Below are 24,097 nucleotides of genomic sequence, written 5' to 3' on the forward strand. Positions count from 1 at the left end.
CCATAAGACCGAAGAAGAGTCGAGGAAGGCCAGTGGGGGGCCCACCCCATAGGGCGACGCGGGGGGCCCACTGTCGCGCCGTGACGTGGGGAGGGAGCCCCCTAGCTCCCCCCGACGCTGCCCCTTCGCCTATTTATTCCTTCATCTCTGAAAACCCTAGTATAGATGGACGATTTCTCCAGAAGAGTTCCGTAGCTCTGCCGCCACAAAAAACCCTAATTCAGGGGACAGAAGTCTCTGTTTCGGCACCCTGCCGGGACGGGGAATTGCCCCCGGAGCCATCTCCATCGACTCCATCGCCATCTTCATCGCCGTTGCTGTCTCCCATGATGAGGAGGGAGTAGTTCTCCCTCGAGGCTGAGGGCTCTACCGGTAGCTATGTGGTTCATCTCTCTATCCCATGGTGTGATCTTTATGTGATCATGAGCTTTATAATCTAGTTGAATATGTAGATGTTACTCTTGTCTATTATGCACTCTAGAGGTTACTTTAATATGAACTCCGGAGTCACTCTCCACGGTGTGATGGTGACAGTGTGCGCATCGTGTGTGATTCCTTTATGACGTTGTGGAGCTTGTTTATCTCGGCTTGAGGTGTGCTTTTGCAGCCCTACACAATGAATGGTGTTTGTTATCCAACAAGAGAGTGTTTGAGAGTAGCATTTATTTATTCAATTATGTGATCATTGTTGAGAGTGTCCACTAGTGAAAGTATGGTCCCTAGGCCTTGTTTCTAAGCATTGAAACACCGTTTGCAACAAGTTCCGCTACATGTTCGCTTGCTGCCATTTTTATTTCAGATTGCAATTACTACTTATAATCATCCATATTACTTGTATTTCACTATCTCTTCGCCGAACTAGTGCACCTATACATCCGACAAGTGTATTAGGTGTGTTGGGGACACAAGAGACTTCTTGTATCTTAATTGCAGGGTTGCTTGAGAGGGATATCTTTGACCTCTACCTCCCTGAGTTCGATAAACCTTGGGTGATTCACTTAAGGGAAACTTGTTGTTGTTCTACAAGGCTCTGCTCTTGGAGGCCCAACACTGTCTACAGGATTAGAAGCGTGCGTAGACATCAGTGGCCGAAACCACCGTGTAATAGTATAATAGTGTGAGGTCGTGTAGATGTATCTAGGACTCACGACTACAACTCAACATGAGGCTCATTAGTCACTTATTTGACAAATAGCATATGTTTAGGATTTATTTATGCATTATGGGGGGAGGGATAGCTCAATAAGTTTAAACCGCACTCCCCCTATGTTCATGCATGCCTTTCATCAAGATATATAGTTTGAGAGTGGTATGTGCGCACGGCGGTCAAGCGAAGTTCGATGGATCAATGATATTTAGCTCATGCCTCAACTCAATGAAACGCTTCTCATCCAAGGGCTTCGTGAAGATGTCTGCCAATTGCTCCTTGGTACCAATGAAGGATAGGACAATATCTCCGCGAGCAATGTGATCCCGGATGAAGTGGTTCATTATCTCAATGTGCTTCGTCTTGCCATGAAGAACCGGATTGTAGGCGATCTTGATTGCGCTCTCATTGTCACACAAAAGAGGCACCTTGCTATACTCGAGTCCATAATCCCGCAAGGTTTGCCTCATCCACAAGATTTGAGCACAACTACTTGCCGCGGCAACATACTCGGCTTCCGCGGTGGAGACGGAGACACAATTTTGCTTCTTCGAGGACCAACACACCAAGGATCTCCCAAGAAAGTGACAAGCTCCGGATGTAGACTTCCTGTCACCCTTGTCGCCCGCCCAATCGGAGTCGGTGAAACCAACCAAAGCGAAGTCCGTGTCCCTTGGGTATCATAGTCCGAAGTGTGGGGTATCAACTAAATATCGAAAGATCCTTTTTACCGCCACAATGTGGCTTTCCTTCGGGCTTGCTTGAAACCGTGCACACATACCAACGCTTAACATTATATCCGGGCGAGAGGCACAAAGGTAAAGAAGCGAACCTATCATCGAATGATAGAGCTTGGGATCCACCGCCTTGCCGGTCTCATCATGAGAGAGTTGACATTTGAGATGCATCGGAGTTCCAATGCCCTTGGCGTCCTTCATGTCGAAGCGCTTGAGCATGTCTTGAAGGTACTTTGCTTGATTGATGAAGGTGCCTTGTCGCATTTGCTTGATCTCGAACCCGAGGAAGTACTTGAGTTTACCCATCATTGACATCTCAAACCTATTAGTCATCAACTTAGCAAACTCATCATTGAACTTTGTGTTAGTTGATCCAAATATGATGTCATCTACATAAAGTTGGCATCGAAGAGCTCCCCATTGACTTTCTTAGTAAAAAGAGTGGGATCGATTTTCCCCACTTCGAAACCACGGTCTACAAGCAACTCCTTTAGATGCTCATACCAAGCTCTAGGAATTTGTTTGAGACCATATAGGGCCTTTTTGAGCTTGAAGACATGGTCCGGGAAATGGGGGTCCTCGAATCCCGGGGGTTGCTTCACATATACCTCCTCATGTAAAGGACCATTAAGAAAAGCACTCTTAACATCCATTTGTTGCAACTTGAAGCCATGATGAGATGCAAAGGCCAAAAGGATACAGATGGACTCAAGCCTTGCAATGGGTGCAAAGGTTTCACCAAAGTCCACGCCTTCAACTTGAGAATAGCCTTGTGGCACCAATGTTGCTTTGTTGCGGATGACAATGCCATGTTCATCTTGCTTGTTCTTGAAGACCCATTTGGTGCCAATAACATTGCGGCAATGATCGGGTCGCTTCATGAGAGTCCACACATCATTCCTCTTGAAGTTGTTGAGTTCCTCTTGCATTGCTATCAACCAATCGGGATCTTCAAGTGCATCATTAACCTTGAGTGGTTCCACCATAGAGACAAAGGCGTGGTGCTCAAAAAAGTTTGCTAGTTGCCTCCAGGTGGTTATTTTGCTCTTTAAATCACCAATGACATTACGCAAAGAATGGGACTTGAGGCGCAAATGTCTTGTAGTACGATACGTCTCCAACGTATCGATAATTTCTTATGTTCCATGCCACTTTATTGATGATACCTACATGTTTTATGCATACTTTATGTCATATTTATGCATTTTCCGGCACTAACCTATTAACAAGATGCCGAAGAGCCAGTTGCTGTTTTCTGCTGTTTTTGGTTTCAGAAATCCTAGTAAGGAAATGTTCTCGGAATTGGACGAAATCAACGCCCAGGGGCCTATTTTTCCACGAAGCTTCCAGAAGTCCGAAGAGGAGACGAAGTGGGGCCACGGAGCGCCGCCACAGTAGGGCGGCACGGCCTACAGGGGGCCCGCGCGGCCCTGCTGTGTGGGGCCCCGTGACGCCTCTTGACCTGCCCTTCCGCCTACTTAAAGCCTTCGTCACGAAACCCCCGATGCCGAGAGCCACGATACGGAAAACCTTCCGGAGATGCCGCCGCCGCCAATCCCATCTCGGGGGATTCAGGAGATCGCCTCCGGCACCTCGCCGGAGAGGGGAATCATCTCCCGGAGGACTCTTCACCGCCATGGTCGCCTCCGGAGTGATGAGTGAGTAGTTCACCCCTGGACTATGGGTCCATAGCAGTAGCTAGATGGTCGTCTTCTCCTAATTGTGCTTCATTGTTGGATCTTGTGAGCTACCTAACATGATCAAGATCATCTATCTGTAATGCTACATGTTGTGTTTGTTGGGATCCGATGAATAGAGAATACTATGCTATGTTGATTATCAATCTATTATCTATGTGTTGTTTATGATCTTGCATGCTCTCCGTTACTAGTAGAGGCTGCGGCCAAGTTTTTGCTTGTAACTCCAAGAGGGAGTATTTATGCTCGATAGTGGGTTCATGCCTCCATTAAATGCTGGGACAGTGACGAGAAAGTTCTAAGGTTGTGGATGTCTTGTTGCCACTAGGGATAAAACATCGATGCTATGTCTAAGGATGTAGTTGTTGATTACATTACGCACCATACTTAATGCAATTGTCCGTTGTTTGCAACTTAATACCTGGAAGGGGTTCGGATGATAACCTGAAGGTGGACTTTTTAGGCATAGATGCATGCTGGATAGCGGTCTATGTACTTTGTAGTAATGCCCAATTAAATCTCACAATATTCTTCATATCATGTATGTGCATTGTCATGCCCTCTTTATTTGTCAATTGCCCAACTGTAATTTGTTCACCCAACATGCTTATTCTTATCGGAGAGACACCACTAGTGAACTGTGGACCCCGGTCCATTCTTTTACATCGAATACAATCTACTGCAATACTTGTTCTACTGTTTTCTGCAAAAAATCATCATCCACACTATACATCTAATCCTTTGTTACGACAAGCCGGTGAGATTGACAACCTCACTCGTCACGTTGGGGCAAAGTAATTTGGTTGTGTTGTGCGGGTTCCACGTTGGCGCCGGAATCCCGGTGTTGCGCCGCACTACACTCCGCCGCCATCAACCTTCAATGTGCTTCTTGGCTCCTACTGGTTCGATAAACCTTGGTTTCTTACTGAGGGAAAACTTGCCGATGTACGCATCACACCTTCCTCTTGGGGTTCCCAATGGACACGTGCTGTACGTGTATCAAGCTCTTTTTCTGGCGCCGTTGCCGGGGACGTGAAGGAAAATTACACCACAGAGATTTCTAACTCCCACGTCAACTACACGCCAGCAGCTCTTTTTCTGGCGCCGTTGCCGGGGAGATCAAGACACGCTGCAAGGGGAGTCTCCACCTCCAATCTCTTTATTTTGTTTTTGTCTTGCTTTACTTTATTTACTACTTTGTTTGCTGCACTAAAACAAAACACAAAAAAATTAGTTGCTAGTTTTACTTTACTTACTGTCTTGTTTGCATTCTCTATATTAAAAACACACAAAAATTAGTTACTTGCATTTACTTTTTCTAGTTTGCTTTATTTACTGTTGCTAAAATGGGTTCCTGAAAATACTAAGTTGTGTGACTTCACAACCACAAATAATAATGATTTCTTATGCACACCTATTGCTCCACCTGCTACTACAGCAGAATTCTTTGAAATTAAACCTACTTTACTGAATCTTGTTATGAGAGAGCAATTTTCTGGTGTTAGTTCTGATGATGCTGCTGCCCATCTTAATAATTTTGTTGAACTATGTGAAATGCAAAAGTATAAGGATGTATATGGTGACATTATAAAATTAAAATTGTTTCCTTTCTCATTAAGAGGAAGAGCTAAAGATTGGTTGCTATCTCTGCCTAAGAATAGTATTGATTCATGGACTAAATGCAAGGATGCTTTTATTGGTAGATATTATCCTCCTGCTAAAATTATATCTTTGAGAAGTAGCATAATGAATTTTAAACAATTGGATAATGAGCATGTTGCCCAAGCATGGGAAAGAATGAAATCTTTGGTTAAAAATTGCCCAACCCATGGAGTGACTACTTGGATGATCATCCAAACCTTTTATGCGAGGACTGAATTTTTCTTCACGGAACCTATTGGATTCAGCTGCTGGAGGTACCTTTATGTCCATCACTCTAGGCGACGCAACAAAGCTTCTTGATAATATGATGATTAATTACTCTGAATGGCACACGGAAAGAGCTCCACAAGGAAAGAAGGTAAATTCTGTTGAAGAAACCTCTTCCTTGAGTGATAAGATTGATGCTATTATGTCTATGCTTGTGAATGGTAGGACTAATGTTGATCCTAATAATGTTCCGTTAGCTTCATTGGTTGCTCAAAAAGAATATGTTGATGTGAATTTCATTAAAAATAACAATTACAATAATTCTAGGCCATATCCTGCTAATGGTAACTCTTATGGTAGATATGTTTCACCTAATGAGGAAAAGATGTTAGAGATTGAAAGATCCACCAAGAGCTTTATGCAATCACAATATGAGCAAAATAAATTGTTTACTAAAACTATGAATGAACAATCTACCTTGTTGAAGAATATAGGAAATCAACTTGAAAATTTGAATATGGAGATCTCTGGGTTGCAAACTAAACTTGCAAATGCTGAAAACCGAATCTCATACATGTCTGCGTCACAATCTTCTTTAATTAATAAAATGGCTGCTAAACCTGAGGATATTGATAATAATATTGTTACTACAGCAAATGCCATCCAAGTTAGAATTAATGAGAATATAAGATTGATGGCCGAATTGCGTGCTAGGTGGGAAAAAGAAGAAAATGCTAAAGAAGATAATATAGCTAAAGTCTGGACTATTACCACCACTAGTAATGCTAATGCTCCACATGTTGCTGCACCTTCTACTATTAATGGTAAAATAATTGGTGTTGGGAATGTTTCCACTTCTAATGCAAAGCGTGAAAAACTGCCTGAAACTGCTAAAACTGCTGAAACTGCCTGTGATAAAACTGCTGAAATTTTTTCCAACATTGGGGATAATGATCCCATTGCTCATTATCCCATTGCTTTAGATTATAATGGTTTGGATTTTGATGATTTTCACATCTCTGAAGTTATAAAGTTCTTACAAAAACTTGCTAAGAGTCCTAATGCTAGTGCTATAAATTTGGCTTTCACAAAACATATTACAAATGCTCTCATAAAAGCTAGAGAAGAGAAATTAAATCGCGAAACTTCTATTCCTAGGAAGTTAGAGGATGGTTGGGAGCCCATCATTAAGATGAAGGTCAATGACTTTGATTGTAATGCTTTATGTGATCTTGGTGCAAGTATTTCCATTATGCCTAGAAAAATCTATAACATGCTTGACTTGCCACCATTGAAAAATTGTTATTTGGATGTTAATCTTGCTGATAATTCTACAAAGAAACCTTTGGGGAGAGTTGATAATGTTCGCATTACCGTTAACAATAACCTTGTCCCCGTTGATTTTGTTGTCTTGGATATTGAATGCAATGCATCTTGTCCCATTATATTGGGAAGACCTTTTCTTCGAACTATTGGTGCTATCATTGATATGAAGGAAGGTAATATTAAATATCAATTTCCTCTCAAGAAAGGTATGGAACACTTCCCTAGAAAGAGAATGAAGTTACCTTTTGATTCTATCATTAGAACAAATTATGATGTTGATGCTTCGTCTCTTGATAATACTTGATACACACTCTCGCGCCTAGGCTGAAAGGCGTTAAAGAAAAGCGCTTATGGGAGACAACCCATGATTTTACTACTGCACTTTTATTTTATATTTGAGTCTTGGAAGTTGTTACTACTGTAGCAACCGCTCCTTATCTTAGTTTTGTTGCATTGTTGTGCCAAGTAAAGTATTTGATAGTAAGGTTCATACTAGATTTGGATTACTGCACAGAAACAGATTTCTTTCTGTCGCGAATCTGGGCCTAATTCTCTGTAGGTAACTCAGAAAATTATGCCAATTTACATGAGTGATCCTCAGATATGTACGCAACTTTCATTCAATTTGAGATTTTTCATTTGAGCAAGTCTGGTGCCTCTTAGAAATTCGTCTTTACGGACTGTTCTGTTTTGACAGATTCTGCCTTTTATTTCGCATTGCCTGTTTTGCTATGCTTGATGGATTTTTCGATTCCATTAACTTTCAGTAGCTTTGTGCAATGTCCAGAAGTGTTAAGAATGATTATGTCACCTCTGAACAAGTGAATTTTCATTGTGCACTAACCCTCTAATGAGTTGTTTTGAGTTTGGTGTGGAGGAAGTTTTCAAGGATCAAGAGAGGGAGATGATACAATATGATCAAGGAGAGTGAAAGCTCTAAGCTTGGGGATGCCCCGGTGGTTCACCCCTGCATATTTCAAGAAGACTCAAGCGTCTAAGCTTGGGGATGCCCAAGGCATCCCCTTCTTCATCGACAACATTATCAGGTTCCTCTAGTGAAACTATATTTTTATTCCATCACATCTTATGTACTTTGCTTGGAGCGTCGGTTTGTTTTTGTTTTTGTTTTGTTTGAATAAAATGTATCCTAGCATTCATTGTGTGGGAGAGAGACACGCTCCGCTGTTGCATATGGACAAATATGTCCTTAGACTTTACTCATAATATTCATGGCGAAGGTTGAATCTTCTTCGTTAAATTGTTATATGGTTGGAAACGGGAAATGCTACATATAGTAATTGGTAGAATGTCTTGAATAATGTGATACTTGGCAATTGTTATGCTCATGTTTAAGCTCTTGCATCATATACTTTTCACCTATTAATGAAGAAATACATAGAGCTTGCTAAAATTTGGTTTGCATAATTGGTCTCTCTAAGGTCTAGATAATTTCTAGTAAGGGTCGAACAACAAGGAAGACGGTATAGAGTCTTATAATGCTTACAATATGTCTTTTATGTGAGTTTTGCTGTACTGCTTCATACTTGTGTTTGTTTCAAATAGCCTTGCTAGCCTAAGCCTTGTATCGAGAGGGAATACTTCTCATGCATCCAAAATCCTTGAGCCAACCACTATGCCACTTGTGTCCACCAAACCTACCTACTACATGGTATTTCTCCGCCATTCCAAAGTACATTGCTTGAGTGCTACCTTTAAATTTCTATCCTTTACCTTTGCAATATATAGCTCATGGGACAAATAGCCTAAAAACTATTGTGGTATTGAATATGTACTTATGCATTTTATTTCTTATAAGTTGCTTGTTGTGCGATAACCATGTTCCTGGGGACGCCATCAACTACTCTTTGTTGAATATCATGTGAGTTGCTATGCATGTTCGTCTTGTCTGAAGTAAGGGCGATTTACCATGAGTTGAATGGTTTGAGCATGCATACTGTTAGAGAAGAACATTGGGCCGCTAACTAAAGCCATGATCCATGGTGGAAGTTTCAGTTTTGGACAAATATCCTCAATCTCATATGAGAAAATTAATTGTTGTTGAATGCTTAAGCATTAAAGAGGAGTCCATTATCTGTTGTCTATGTTGTCCCGGTAAGGATGTCTAAGTTGAGAATAATCAAAAGCGAGAAATCCAATGCGAGCTTTCTCCTTAGACCTTTGTACGAGGCGGCATAGAGGTACCCCTTTGTGACACTTGGTTAAAACATATGTATTGCGGTGATAATCCAGGTAGTCCAGAGCTAATTAGGACAAGGTGCGGGCACTATTAGTATACTATGCATGAGGCTTGCAACTTGTAGGATATAATTTACATGATGCATATGCTTTATTACTACCGTTGACAAAATTGTTTCTTGTTTTCAAAATCAAAGCTCTAGCAGAAATATAGCAATCAATGCTTCCCTCTGCGAAGGGCCTTTTCTTTTACTTTTATGTTGAGTCAGTTCACCTATTTCTCTCCCATCTCAAGAAGCAAACCCTTGTGTGAACTGTGCATTGATTCCTACATACTTGCATATTGCACTTGTTATATTACTTTATGTTGACAATATCCATGAGATATACATGTTACAAGTTGAAAGCAACCGCTGAAACTTAATCTTCCTTTGTGTTGCTTCAATACCTCTACTATGAATTTATTGCTTTATGAGTTAACTCTTATGCAAGACTTATTGATGCTTGTCTTGAAAGTACTATTCATGAAAAGTCTTTGCTATATGATTCATTTGTTTACTCATGTCATTTACATTGCTTTGATCGCTGCATTCATTACATGTGCTTACAATAGTATGATCAAGATTATGATGGCATGTCACTCCAGAAATTATCTTTGTTATCGTTTACCTACTCGGGACGAGCATGAACTAAGCTTGGGGATGCTGATACGTCTCCAACGTATCGATAATTTCTTATGTTCCATGCCACTTTATTGATGATACCTACATGTTTTATGCATACTTTATGTCATATTTATGCATTTTCCGGCACTAACCTATTAACAAGATGCCGAAGAGCCGATTCTTGTTTTCTGCTGTTTTTGGTTTCAGAAATTCTAGTAAGGAAATATTCTCGGAATTGGACGAAATCAACGCCCGGGGCCTATTTTTCCACGAAGCTTCCGGAAGTCCGAAGAGGAGACGAAGTGGGGCCACGGAGCGCCGCCACAGTAGGGCGGCACGGCCTACAGGGGGCCCGCGCGGCCCTGCTGTGTGGGGCCCCGTGACGCCTCTTGACCTGCCCTTCCGCCTACTTAAAGCCTTCGTCGTGAAACCCCCAGTACCGAGAGCCACGATATGGAAAACCTTCCAGAGACGCCGCCGCCGCCAATCCCATCTCGGGGGATTCAGGAGATCGCCTCCGGCACCCTGCCGGAGAGGGGAATCATCTCCCGGAGGACTCTTCACCGCCATGGTCGCCTCCGGAGTGATGAGTGAGTAGTTCATCCCTGGACTATGGGTCCATAGCAGTAGCTAGATGGTCGTCTTCTCCTAATTGTGCTTCATTGTTGGATCTTGTGAGCTGCCTAACATGATCAAGATCATCTATCTGTAATGCTACATGTTGTGTTTGTTGGTATCCGATGAATAGAGAATACTATGCTATGTTGATTATCAATCTATTATCTATGTGTTGTTTATGATCTTGCATGCTCTCAGTTACTAGTAGAGGCTGCGGCCAAGTTTTTGCTTGTAACTCCAAGAGGGAGTATTTATGCTCGATAGTGGGTTCATGCCTCCATTAAATGCGGGACGAGTGACGAAAGTTCTATGGTTTTGGATGTCTTTGTTGCCACTAGGGATAAAACATCGATGCTATGTCTAAGGATGTAGTTGTTGATTACATTACGCACCATACTTAATGCAATTGTCCGTTGTTTGCAACTTAATACTAGAAGGGGTTCGGATGATAACTCGAAGGTGGACTTTTTAGGCATAGATGCATGCTGGATAGCGGTCTATGTACTTTGTAGTAATGCCCAATTAAATCTCACAATATTCATCATATCATGTATGTGCATTGTCATGCCCTCTTTATTTGTCAATTGCCCAACTGTAATTTGTTCACCCAACATGCTTATTCTTATCGGAGAGACACCACTAGTGAACTGTGGACCCCGGTCCATTCTTTTACATCGAATACAATCTACTGCAATACTTGTTCTACTGTTTTCTGCAAAAAATCATCATCCACACTATACATCTAATCCTTTGTTACAGCAAGCCGGTGAGATTGACAACCTCACTGTCACGTTGGGGCAAAGTAATTTGGTTGTGTTGTGTGATACGTCTCCGACGTATCGATAATTTCTTATGTTCCATGCTTGTTTTATGACAATACCTACATGTTTTGTTCACACTTTATGATGATTTTATGCGTTTTCCAGAACTAACCTATTGACGAGATGCCGAAGTGCCAGTTCCTGTTTTCTGCTGTTTTTGGTTTCAGAAATCCTAGTAAGGAAATATTCTCGGAATTGGACGAAATCAATGCCCAGCATCTTAGAATCCCACGAAGCTTCCAGAACACCCGAGAGCCACCAAAGGAGGGCCCTGTGGGCCCTAGATGGTAGGTCGGCGCGGCCAGAGGGGGGCCGCGCCCCCCTATTGTGTCATCGCCTCGTCAGCCCTCCGACTCCGCCTCTTCGCCTATATAAAGGTCCCTGACCTAAAACATCGATACGGAAAAGCCACGGTACGAGAAACCATCCGGAGCCGCCGCCATCGCGAAGCCAAGATGCGGGGGACGGAAGTCTCCGTTCCGGCACGCCGCCGGGACGGGGAAGTGCCCCGGAAGGCTCCTCCATCGACACCACCGCCATCTTCATCATCGCTGATGTCTCCCATGAGGAGGGAGTAGTTCTCCATCGAGGCTAAGGGCTGTACCGGTAGCTATGTGGTTAATCTCTCTCCTATGTACTTCAATACAATGATCTCATGAGCTGCCTTACATGATTGAGATTCATATGAGTTATCTGTATCACTACTATTCTATGTGCTACTCTAGTGATGTTATTAAAGTAGTTTATTCCTCCTGCACGGTGTAATGGTGACGAGTGTGTGCATCGTGTTAGTACTTGGCGTAGGCTATGATTGTGATCTCTTGTAGATTATGAAGTTAACTATTACTATGATGGTATTGATGTGATCTATGCCTCCTTTCGTAGCATGAAGGTGACGAGTGTGCATGCTATGTTAGTACTTGGTTTGGTTGTGTTGATCTGTCATGCACTCTAAGGTTATTTAAATATGAACATCGAATATTGTGGAGCTTGTTAACTCCGGCATTGAGGGTTCGTGTAATCCTACACAGTTAGTGGTGTTCATCATCCAACAAGAGAGTGTAGAGTCTAGCATCTATTTATTTATTCTGTTATGTGATCAATGTTGAGAGTGTCCACTAGTGAAAGTATGATCCCTAGGCCTTGTTTCCAATACTGCTATCGCTGCTTGTTTACTGTTCTACTGCATCTGTACTGTCCGCAATATTACCACCATCAACCACACGCCAGTCCTGGATAGCAAAGCACTTTTCTGGTGCCGTTGCTACTGCTCATATTTATTCATACCACATGTATTTCACTATCTCTTCGCCGAACTAGTGCACCTATTAGGTGTGTTGGGGACACAAGAGACTTCTTGCTTTGTGGTTGCGGGGTTGCATGAGAGGGATATCTTTGACCTCTTCCTCCCTGAGTTCGATAAACCTTGGGTGATCCACTTAAGGGAAACTTGCTGCTGTTCTACAAACATCTGCTCTTGGAGGCCCAACACTGTCTACAAGAATAGAAGCAGCCGTAGACATCAAGCACTTTTCTGGCGCCGTTGCCGGGGAGGAAAGGTAAAAGGCACTCATACTCCGGTTCCAGGTAACAGTACTTTTCTAGCGCCATTGTGTTTGTGCTAAGCTATTTCCTTTAGATCCTGCAATTGCATCTTTTTGTTTCTTGTTTACACTAGTAAGGCATAATGGACAACAATGAGCTTCTTATTCTATTTCCTGAGTTAAGACATGGATGGTTTGATCCGAAAATTAAAAAACCCATGGAACATATTAGTATGAACACTTTGAATACCATTGTTGCTAATGATATGGAAAATTCTAAGCTTGGGGAAGCTGGTTTTGATGAGCATGATCTTTTTAGTCCCCCAAGCATTGAGGAGAAAATTTTCTTTGATGATACTTTGCCTCCTATTTATGATGATTATAATGATAGTAGTCTTTTGGTGCCACCTATTATGGAGAGTACATTTTATGATGATTATACTATGCGTCCTACACTTGATGAGAATAATAATGATAGCTACTTTGTTGAATTTGCTCCCACTACAACTACTAAAATTGATTATGCTTATGTGGGTAGTAATAATTTTATGCATGAGACTCATGATAAGAATGATTTATGTGATAGTTATATTGTTGAGTTTGCTCATGTTGCTACTGAAAGTTATTATGAGAGAGGAAAATATGGTTGTAGAAATTTTCATGTTACTAAAACACCTCTCTATGTGCTGAAATTTTTGAAACTAGACTTGTTCTATCTTCCTATGCTTGTTACTTTGCTCTTCTTGAACTTGTTTATTTACAAGATTCCTATGCATAGGAAGCATGTTAGACTTAAATGTGTTTTGAATTTGCTTTTTGATGCTCTCTTTTGCTTCAACTCTTCATTCTTACGAGTGCATCATTAAATTGCTGAGCCCATCTTAATGGCTATAAAGAAAGAACTTCTCGGGAGATAACCCATGTGTTTATTTTGCTACAGTAATTTTGTTTTATATTTGTGTCTTGGAAGTTGTTACTACTGTAGAAACCTCTCCTTATCTTAATTTTTTTGTATTGTTGTGCCAAGTAAAGTCTTTGATAGCAAGGTTGATACTAGATTTGGATTACTGCGCAGAAACAGATTTCTTGCTGTCACGAATCTGGGCCTAATTCTTTGTAGGCAACTCAGAAAATTATGCCAATTTATGTGAGTGATCCTCAGATATGTACGCAACTTTCATTCAATTTGAGCATTTTCATTTGAGCAAGTCTGGTGCCTCAATAAAATTCGTCTTTACGAACTGTTCTGTTTTGACAGATTCTGCCTTTTATTTCGCATTGCCTGTTTTGCTATGCTTCATGGATTTTTCGATTCCATTAACTTCCAGTAGCTTTGAGCAATGTCCAGAAGTATTAAGAATGATTGTGTCACCTCTGAACATGTGAGTTTTTGATTATGCACTAACACTCTAATGAGTTTGTTTCGAGTTTGGTGTGGAGGAAGTTTTCAAGGGTCAAGAGAGGAGGATGATACAATGTGATCAAGAAGAGTGAAAGCTCTAAGCTTGGGGATGCCCCGGTGGTTCATCCCTGCATATTTCAAGAAGACTCAAGCATCTAAGCTTGGGGATGCCCAAGGCATCCCCTTCTTCATCGACAACATTATCAGGTTCCTTCTCTTGAAACTATATTTTTATTCGGCCACATCTTATGTACTTTACTTGGAGCATCTTTTTGTTTTTGTTTTTGTTTTTGTTTTTGTTTGAATAAATTCTTGTGTGGGAGAGAGACACGCTCCGCTGGTTCATATGAACACATGTGTTCTTAGCCTTTAATTTTCATGGCGAAGGTTGAATCTTCTTCGTTAATTTGTTATATGGTTGGAAACGGAAAATGATACATGTAGTAATTCTAAAATGTCTTGGATAATGAGATACTTGGCAATTGTTGTGCTCATGTTTAAGCTCTTGCATCATATACTTTGCACCTATTAATGAAGAAATACATAGAGCTTGCTAAAATTTGGTTTGCATAATTGGTCTCTCTAAGGTCTAGATAATTTCTAGTATTGAGTTTGAACAACAAGGAAGACGGTGTAGAGTCTTATAATGTTTACAATATGTCTTTTATGTGAGTTTTGCTGCACCGGTTCATCCTTGTGTTTGTTTCAAATAACCTTGCTAGCCTAAGCCTTGTATCGAGAGGGAATACTTCTCATGCATCCAAATCCTTTAGCCAATAACTATGCCATTTGTGTCCACCATAACTACCTACTACATGGTATCTCTCCGCCATTCCAAAGTAAATTGCTTGAGTGCTACCTTAAAATTTCTATCCTCTACCTTTACAATATATAGCTCATGGGACAAATAGCCTAAAAACTATTGTGGTATTGAATATGTAATTATGCACTTTATCTCTGATTAAGTTGCTTGTTGTGCGATAACCATGTTCCTGGGGACGCCATCAACTACTCTTTGTTGAATATCATGTGAGTTGCTATGCATGTTCGTCTTGTCTGAAGTAAGGGAGATTTACCACCAAAATGGTTAGAGCATTGCATAATGTTAGAGAAGAACATTGGGCCGCTAACTAAAGCCATGATCCATGGTGGAAGTTTCGGTTTTGGACAAATATCCTCAATCTCATATGAGAAAATTAATTGTTGCTACATGCTTATGCATATAAAGAGGAGTCCATTATCCGTTGTCTATGTTGTCCCGGTATGGATGTCTAAGTTGAGAATAATCAATAGCGAGAAATCCGATGCGAGCTTTCTCCTTAAACCTTTGTACATGCGGCATAGAGGTACCCCTTTGTGACACTTGGTTAAAACATGTGCATTGCGATGATAATCCAGGTAATCCGAGCTAATTAGGACAAGGTGCGGGCACTATTAGTATACTATGCATGAGGCTTGCACCTTGTAGGATATAATTTACATAACACATATGCTTTATTACTACCATTGACAAAATTGTTTCTTGTTTTCAAAACCAAAGCTCTAGCACAAATATAGCAATCGATGCTTCCCTCTGCGAAGGGCCATTCTTTTACTTTTATTGTTGAGTCAGTTCACCTATTTCTCTCTATCTCAAGAAGCAAACACTTGTGTGAACTGTGCATTGATTCCTACATACTTGCATATTGCACTTGTTATATTACTTTACATTGACAATATCCATGAGATATACATGTTACAAGTTGAAAGCAACCGCTGAAACTTAATCTTCCTTTGTGTTGCTTCGATACCTCTACTTTGAATTATTGCTTTATGAGTTAACTCTTATGCAAGACTTATTGATGCTTGTCTTGAAAGTACTATTCATGAAAAGTCTTTGCTTTATGATTCATTTGTTTACTCGTGTCATTTACCATTTTTTTGATCGCTGCATTCATTACATGTGCTTACAATAGTATGATCAAGGTTATGATGGCATGTCACTCCAGAAATTATCTTTGTTATCGTTTACCTGCTCGGGACGAGCAGGAACTAAGCTTGGGGATGCTGATACGTCTCCGACGTATCGATAATTTCTTATGTACCATGCTTGTTTTATGACAATACCTACATGTTTTGTTCACACTTTATGATGATTTTATGCGTTTTCCGGAAGTAACCTATTGACGAGATGCCGAAGTGCCAGTTCCTGTTTTCTGCTGTTTTTGGTTTCAGAAATCCTAGTAAGGAAATATTCTCGGAATTGGACGAAATCAACGCCCAGCATCTTAGAATCCCACGAAGCTTCCAGAACACCCGAGAGCCACCAGAGGAGGGCCCTGTGGGCCCCAGATGGTAGGCCGGCGCGGCCAGAGGGGGGGGGGCGCGCCCCCCTATTGTGTCATCGCCTCGTCAGCCCTCCGACTCCGCTTCTTCGCCTATATAAAGGTCCCTGACCTAAAACATCGATACGGAAAAGCCACGGTACGAGAAACCATCCAGAGCCGTCGCCATCGCGAAGTCAAGATCTGGGGGACAGAAGTCTCTGTTCCGGCATGCCGCCGGGACGGGGCCCCCGGAAGGCTCCTCCATCGACACCACCGCCATCTTCATCACCGCTGCTGTCTCCCATGAGGAGGGAGTAGTTCTCCATCGAGGCTAAGGGCTGTACCGGTAGCTATGTGGTTAATCTCTCTCCTATGTACTCCAATACAATGATCTCATGAGCTGCCTTACATGATTGAGATTCATATGAGTTTTGTATCTACTACTGATTCTATGTGCTACTCTGTAGTGATGTTTATTAAAGTAGTTTATTCCATTCACTTGCACGGTGTAATGGTGACAGAGTGTGTGCATCGTGTTAGGTACTTGGCGTAGGCTATGATTGTGATCTCTTGTAGATTATGAAGTTAACTATTACTATGATGGTATTGATGTGATCTATGCCTCCTTTCGTAGCGTGAAGGTGACGAGTGTGCATGCTATGTTAGTACTTGGTTTGGTTGTGTTGATCTGTCATGCACTCTAAGGTTATTTAAATATGAACATCGAATATTGTGGAGCTTGTTAACTCCGGCATTGAGGGTTCGTGTAATCCTACACAGTTAGTGGTGTTCATCATCCAACAAGAGAGTGTAGAGTCTAGCATCTATTTATTTATTCTGTTATGTGATCAATGTTGAGAGTGTCCACTAGTGAAAGTATGATCCCTAGGCCTTGTTTCCAATACTGCTATCGCTGCTTGTTTACTGTTCTACTGCATCTGTACTGTCCGCAATATTACCACCAGTCCTGGACAGCAAAGCACTTTTCTGGTGCCGTTGCTACTGCTCATACTTATTCATACCACCTGTATTTCACTATCTCTTCGCCGAACTAGTGCACCTATTAGGTGTGTTGGGGACACAAGAGACTTCTTGCTTTGTGGTTGCGGGGTTGCATGAGAGGGATATCTTTGACCTCTTCCTCCCTGAGTTCGATAAACCTTGGGTGATCCACTTAAGGGAAACTTGCTCGCTGTTCTACAAACCTCTGCTCTTGGAGGCCCAACACTGTCTACAAGAATAGAAGCACCCGTAGACATCATTGTGCAGGTTCCACGTTGGCGCCGGAATCCCTGGTGTTGCGTCGCACTACACTCTGCCGCCATCAACCTTCAACGTGCTTCTTGGCTCCTACTGGTTCGATAAACCTTGGTTTCTTACTGAGGGAAAACTTGCCGTTGTACGCATCACACCTTCCTATTGGGGTTCCCAACGGACGCGTGTTGTACGCGTATCATAGTAGGATCTTCACGGCGAGTATCGGCTATAGGAGTAGATTCTTGTGGGTACTCTTGGCATTCATCATGGTTTAGATCCTCGCCTTGACCTTCATAGTTGTTGAATGGGGCATCATCATCATCATCATGAGAGGCGGATGACTCAGGGGTATTAGGAATGGAATTGTCCATAAAGATTGTCCCCGAGCCATTCGGTGAAGAACTTGAAGCTTGGCCTTGGTCACTTGATGTCCGTTGTTGAGGTAGATGAGCATGCGGTTGATGTTGTTCTTGAGCTTGTTGAGGTGAGCTTGCACTTGTTTGTTGTTGTTGTTGTTGTTGTTGTTGTTGTTGTTGTTGTTGTTGTTGTTGTTGTTGTTGAACTTGAGGTTGTTGTAGACGTTGGCTTGCACTTGTATGATCAACGGAAGAAGCTTGGCCTTGTGGTGTAGATGGCTCCACTTGGGTGGAACTTGGTCCTTCCCCGGTACTCATAGAAGGTAGCTCTTGAGGTCGGCGAATGCCAACACCCATCCTTCCTATGGCATCCGAGGGAATTGCATCTCCTTTCTCACAAGAAGCACTTCGCTCCTCCAAAGATCTATCATCTTCATCGAATGCCACATCACAAGATTCTACAACTCGCCCATTTGACTTGTTGAAGACTCTATATGCGTGAGAATCCGTAGCATAGCCAACAAAAATTCCTTCTTGAGCTCTTGAATCGAACTTGGATAGACGTGTGTCCTTGACAAGCACATAGCATTTGCATTCGAAGACCTTGAAGTATGACACATTGGGCTTGTTGCCGGTGAGAATCTCATATGGCGTCTTCTCTAGACCCTTGCGAAAGTAGAGACGATTAGTAGCATGGCATGCGGTAGAAATAGCTTCCGCCCAAAAGTTGTAGTTGGACTTGTACTCCATCATCATTGTTTGAGCGGCTTTGATCAAGGTTCGATTCTTCCTTTCGGCGACCCCATTTTGTTGGGGAGTATATGGCGTGGAGTATTGATGTTGGATTCCTTCTTCGCCGAGGAAGTCATCCAAGGTGTAGTTCTTGAACTCCGTTCCATTGTCGCTCCTTATTGCGAGGATCATGGTATTGTACTTGCGTTGAACTTGATTGGCAAACTCCATCATGGTCCGTTGAGTCTCACTCTTGTACTTGAAGAAGAATACCCAACAATAGCGTGAATAGTCATCAACAATGACGAGGCAATACTTCTTCCCTCCAAGACTTTCATGAGACGGTGGACCGAAGAGATTAACATGTAGGAGCTCCAAGCATCTTGTGGTAGAGATGATTGTCTTGGCCTTGTGAGGAGCTCCATGCATTTTTCCTTGTACGCAAGCCCTACAAACACGATCTTTGCAAAAGGAAACATCTTCTTTTAGTCTGAGAATGTGGCCACCCTTGTGGAGACTTTGCAAATTCCTCATGTTGACATGGGCTAGTCGGCGATGCCATAACCAACCCTTGTCACCTTTAGCGAATAGGCAAAGAGCGGAAGATGTTGTCTTTCCGGAGAAATCAACAACATACAATCCGTTCTCTACATATCCAACAAAGGCTACACGGAGTGTCTTGCTCCACAAGAGGACCACCATATGTTCATGGAAAAATGTACATAGACCCATACGAGCAATTTGATGAACAGAGAGTAAATTGTAACCAAGGGTCTCGACAAGGAGGACATTCACAAGTCAGATGTCGGGTGTTACCACCACCTTTCCAAGACCCAATACCTTAGAGAACGTGTTGTCGCCATATGAAACGGTAGAGTGAGATGGCTCGAGGTCGAAAACAATATCCTTGCTTCCGGTCATATGACTTGTGGCTCCACTATCAACCACTCATTTAGCGCCACCGGAAGCATAGTCCTACAAGGAATCAAGTCGTGGATTTAGGTACCCATTTTTCAATGGGTCCTATCATGTTAGTAACAAGGGGTTTAGGAACCCAAATAGTCCAATCAACATTATCCTCTTGAGGACCAATAAAGCGAGCACGAATATGTCCATAGTAATCAACAAAAAGAACATGAGAAGGGTTGTTAGAGCCGGCGAAACCCTTCGAGGAGGAGTTGGGTACTCCATCCCTTCTTGAGCTAGCATCGCTTTCCTCATGATTGTTCTCCTTGTTTTTCTTCTTCTTGGTCCTCCTATTCCTCTTCCTCTTTGGCTTGGTAGCCACTCCTCCTTCATCGCAAGAGCCCTCTTTGGCTCCATCTTTGGCTTCAATGACTCCCTCCAAGTACTTGGCTTGAACTTGGAGTATATCAATTTTGGCCTTCAAACGATTGACCTCATCTTCATGCTCTGGGTGAGGGTGAGTGATATCAAACACTTGAACTTCCTTTTCCTTGTTCACCTGGAAATGTTCCATCAAAGCTTCTTCTTGGAGAGAGTTCATCTTCATGAGAAGACACTTGTCACTCTCCATCTTGGCAATGTCACTTTCATCGTTGCAACACGCGCGGTCCTTGCTCAAGGGAAAGTACTCCTTCAATGCCTCCTCTTGCATGGAATTGACCTCCATGAGCTCGGCTTCGCTCCTCTTCAAAGAAGCAATTTCTTCCTCATGATCACAACCAGTGGCCTTCTCTTTGCTCATGCAGAGGCACTCCACCAAGGACTCTTCTTGCATGCTACTCAAACTCAATAGCTTGGCCTTGGTGGTCTCAAGAGTGACAATTTCTTCTTCATGATTGCAACATGAGGTCTTCTCCTTGCACAAGCAGTATTACTCATCCAAGGATTCTTCTTGAAGGGCATTGACTTCCAAGAGTAGAGCATTGTGCCTCTTCAAGGAAGCAACTTGATCAACAAGCTCATCATGACAAGAGTTGGGGTCTTCCTCATATTTCTCCTTGTTGGCTTCCTCGAGAGAGAGCATCTTCTTCTTGAGCTCACCCATCAATCCAAGAGCATGATCTCGGTCTTTGGTGAGTTGGGAGATGATGGCATTGTTGGAGTCTTCGAGGGTGATGACACTAGCTTCAAGGGACATGCGCAAATTTTGTTCCTCCTCAAGTGCTTGATTGAGAGAGGCAATCTCATTTGCCGCCTCCCTTTCAAGCCTCTACTTCTCCTCTATAAGGTCTTGAGCCGCACCAAGTTGGGCCAAGAGAGCCCCAACATGAGTCTTGGTATCCCCTTGCATGTTAGTGAGAAAAGAATCCAAACCCATAATCTCACGCTTAATGGTGAGACTAGTGGCATCATCAATAGATAAAGCATTATTTGAAGATTTGAGTTTGGAAGGGGATTCTACCTCCGAGGATACCTTTGCCATGAGGCAATGGGCGTTGTTGGTGACGAGGTTCACATTAGGAGAGTCGAAGAGGGACATAGAGGGAGTGGTAATGGCGATGGCGGCCACTCCCTCTCCTTCCTTGTTGGAGCTCTTGTCCTCATGCTCCTCATCCTCATCGGAGGAGTACTCTTCACGAATGATAAAGGCTCTTGGCTTCTTGGTGAAGGAGACCTTGTCTTCATCGGGCTTGGAGGAGAACTTGGAGAATCCTTTCGAGAGAGACTTGAACTTTTCCTTGCGGACAAGCCTTCCACCATTGTGTTATCTTCTCTCATAGATACAATCCGCAACAAAATGACTCTTGTCGCCGCAATTGTAGCATGTTCTCCCCCTTTGCCCTGCCCTTGGACTCTTGGAGAAGTTTCTTGGAGAATCACGTGATCTTCTTGGTCTTGTGCCTCGGGACTTGTTTCCCTCCCAAAATTTCTTGGCGGCGAGAGCCATGTGCTCATGATAGTTGGTCTTGAGATCATCCGGACCCCACTCAATAGGATCCTCATCGCTTTCACTAGCTTCATGCACCTTCATCTTCAATGCGAGATTGGGCTTGCGGGTGTTGTGGGCGCGAGCAATAAGATCCTCTGCATTCTTCTTGGAGATGTCCAAAGAGATGACTTCGCTAAGGACTTCATCGGATTTCATAGCACGGAAGGAGGCGTTTTGGTGGTTGGCCGTCAACTTCACTTCTTCATAAGGGAGGAGAGTGTTGTAGAACTTTTGCTTTATCCAATGGTCATCCACAAACGTTGCTCCAAGATCTTGCATTTGTACGGAAAGAGCGATGAGGCGTCGATACATTTCTTCGGGGTCTCTCCTTCATTCATGACGAAATTGTCGGACATGTTGTTCACTTCGTCGAAACGAGAGCTTTGGATGCTCTCATTTCCGAGGAAGAGCTTGTCGAGTTTATCCCATGCTTCCTTGGATGTCTTGAGCGAGCGAATATGAGCACGGTCCTTGGGCGTGACGGCCATGTGGATCATGTTGATGGCGGTGGCGTTGATTTGGTCATCCACCACTTCTCTTCTTGTCAAGATCTTTGGGTCTCGTGGTGAATAGCCCTCCTCAATGATGCGCCAAAGCTCGGTAGAAGCACCGCGCACATGATAACGCATTAAGAATTGCCAATTTGCAAAGCTATTTGGTTCAAGTAACGGTGGTGAACCATGCGACAAGATATGTGGCATAGGTATTGGAACATTTATGGTGTAATCACTTGGTGGTGGCACCGCATGATTACCCCCTAGACGTGCCGCAACCGGTGTCTCATCCTTCCCCTTTGTTGAAGTGTCGGTCTCCCCAAGCCCTTCCTTTTGTGAATCTTTTGTCGATTGCGCGACAAAATCAACAAGAGGAAATTGGTTAGCTTTTGGTGGGGGATCCTTGGCACTTGCCTTAGGATCTACGACAGGGGTTGGCTTTTGAGCAACCAACTCCATCATCATTGCCTTCATTTGGCTAACGATGGATGACTCCAATTTCTTGAGGTCATCCAACGTATCCGTTGTTCTATCGATGGGAGATGATGGAGCGGGTGGCTCAAGGGAAGGTGACCCATTCACAACCTTGTCTTGTTCGGCAATTTCTTAGGCGGTAAAGCCCGAGCAATAAAACCTTGCTCTGATACCAATTGAATGGATCGTAGCGAACAAGAGGGGGGTGAATGGACGCTACAACAATTTAATGTCTTTTTCAGTTTTTAGCAAAGCGGAAGATAAAGGTGATTGCTTTAGTGGTGGAGGTGTTCCTAGGATGATCCTAGGCAAGTGCAACAAGTAAAGGAAACAAGCATGATAGTAAGAGTAAGGAGCGGGACAACCGGATGGCGCGGAGACGAGGCAAGGTTTGTTTCCCGCAGTTCCCCTCACAAGAGAGAGTACGTCTGCGTTGAGGAGGTGCTAGCCTCACACAAGAGGCTAGGCGGCCACACCACGAAGGAAGGCCTCACCTTCTTCCTCATGAGAGCTCCACGAAGGGGCTCCCCCTTCTCCACTATGGCACCGGTCGAGGCGGTGGTTCCTTCACAAGGTTGGGGCGAGCTCCACAACACTAGGAGGATCCCAACAACCTATGGGGCTAGCACAACACCGAGCTAGCCTCCATAGGTGAACTTCTTCCAAGATCCCACCATAGGAACCCTAACTCCAAGATCCACTAAGGACTAGCACGAATTGGTGAAATCTCTCTTGGTAGAACTATAGATCGGGGCCTCCTCCACCACTCCTCAAAATTTGGGCAAGATTGGTTGGATGGTTGGGGAGATCCTGAAGGTTTAAGCTCATCAACAATGGAGGAGAGAGAAAGAGGAGATATAAAATCGTGTTGGGGAAGAAGGACCCTTTAAATAGGCCCCCCGAAATCCAACCGTTAACTGCAGTTTTTGCCTAAGAGGCACTACAGCTTTGGGAAGCGGTACTACCGCTCTGGGTTCGAAATCCCACAGAACTTATCCACGTGGACACATAGCAGTACTACCGCTCGAGGTACCGCAATGGTCTCCATAGCTTACTGGATCCCAAGCGGTACTGAAGCGGTACTAGAGCGGTACGGCCGTAACTTCCGTTACGGTACTTAACGGTACCATGGGCGGTACTACCGCTCTCAAGTGGTACTACCGCTCAAGGTACCGTGAAGGTACCGTAACTTGTTCTGTGGGTAAATTCCAGCGCAGAACTCCAGAGCGGTACCGTGGGGCGGTACCAGTAGGGGTAGCGATACTACCGCTACTGGTACCGATAGTACCGGTCTGACAAAAACTGCCTTCTCCTCTTTTCCTCTCCAACCATGTCACCTTGCGATACACACACAAAACAAGAAAACCTATAAGCTACGCTTCAGTCCTTCGATCTTGACGTGTCCAGCGAGGTCACCGTGCACTTGTAAATCTAACAAGGATACTCATTGCGCACGGTGAAATTGTTCATGTGTTGTCATCAAACACACAAAACCCGGGGTTTAGACTTTGCTCTTTCACAAGTGACCCTCATCACTTGAACTATAACCTAGTGGACCTT

Source organism: Lolium rigidum, unplaced genomic scaffold, assembly GCF_022539505.1.
Source record: "Lolium rigidum isolate FL_2022 unplaced genomic scaffold, APGP_CSIRO_Lrig_0.1 contig_5106_1, whole genome shotgun sequence".
NCBI lineage: Eukaryota > Viridiplantae > Streptophyta > Magnoliopsida > Poales > Poaceae > Lolium > Lolium rigidum.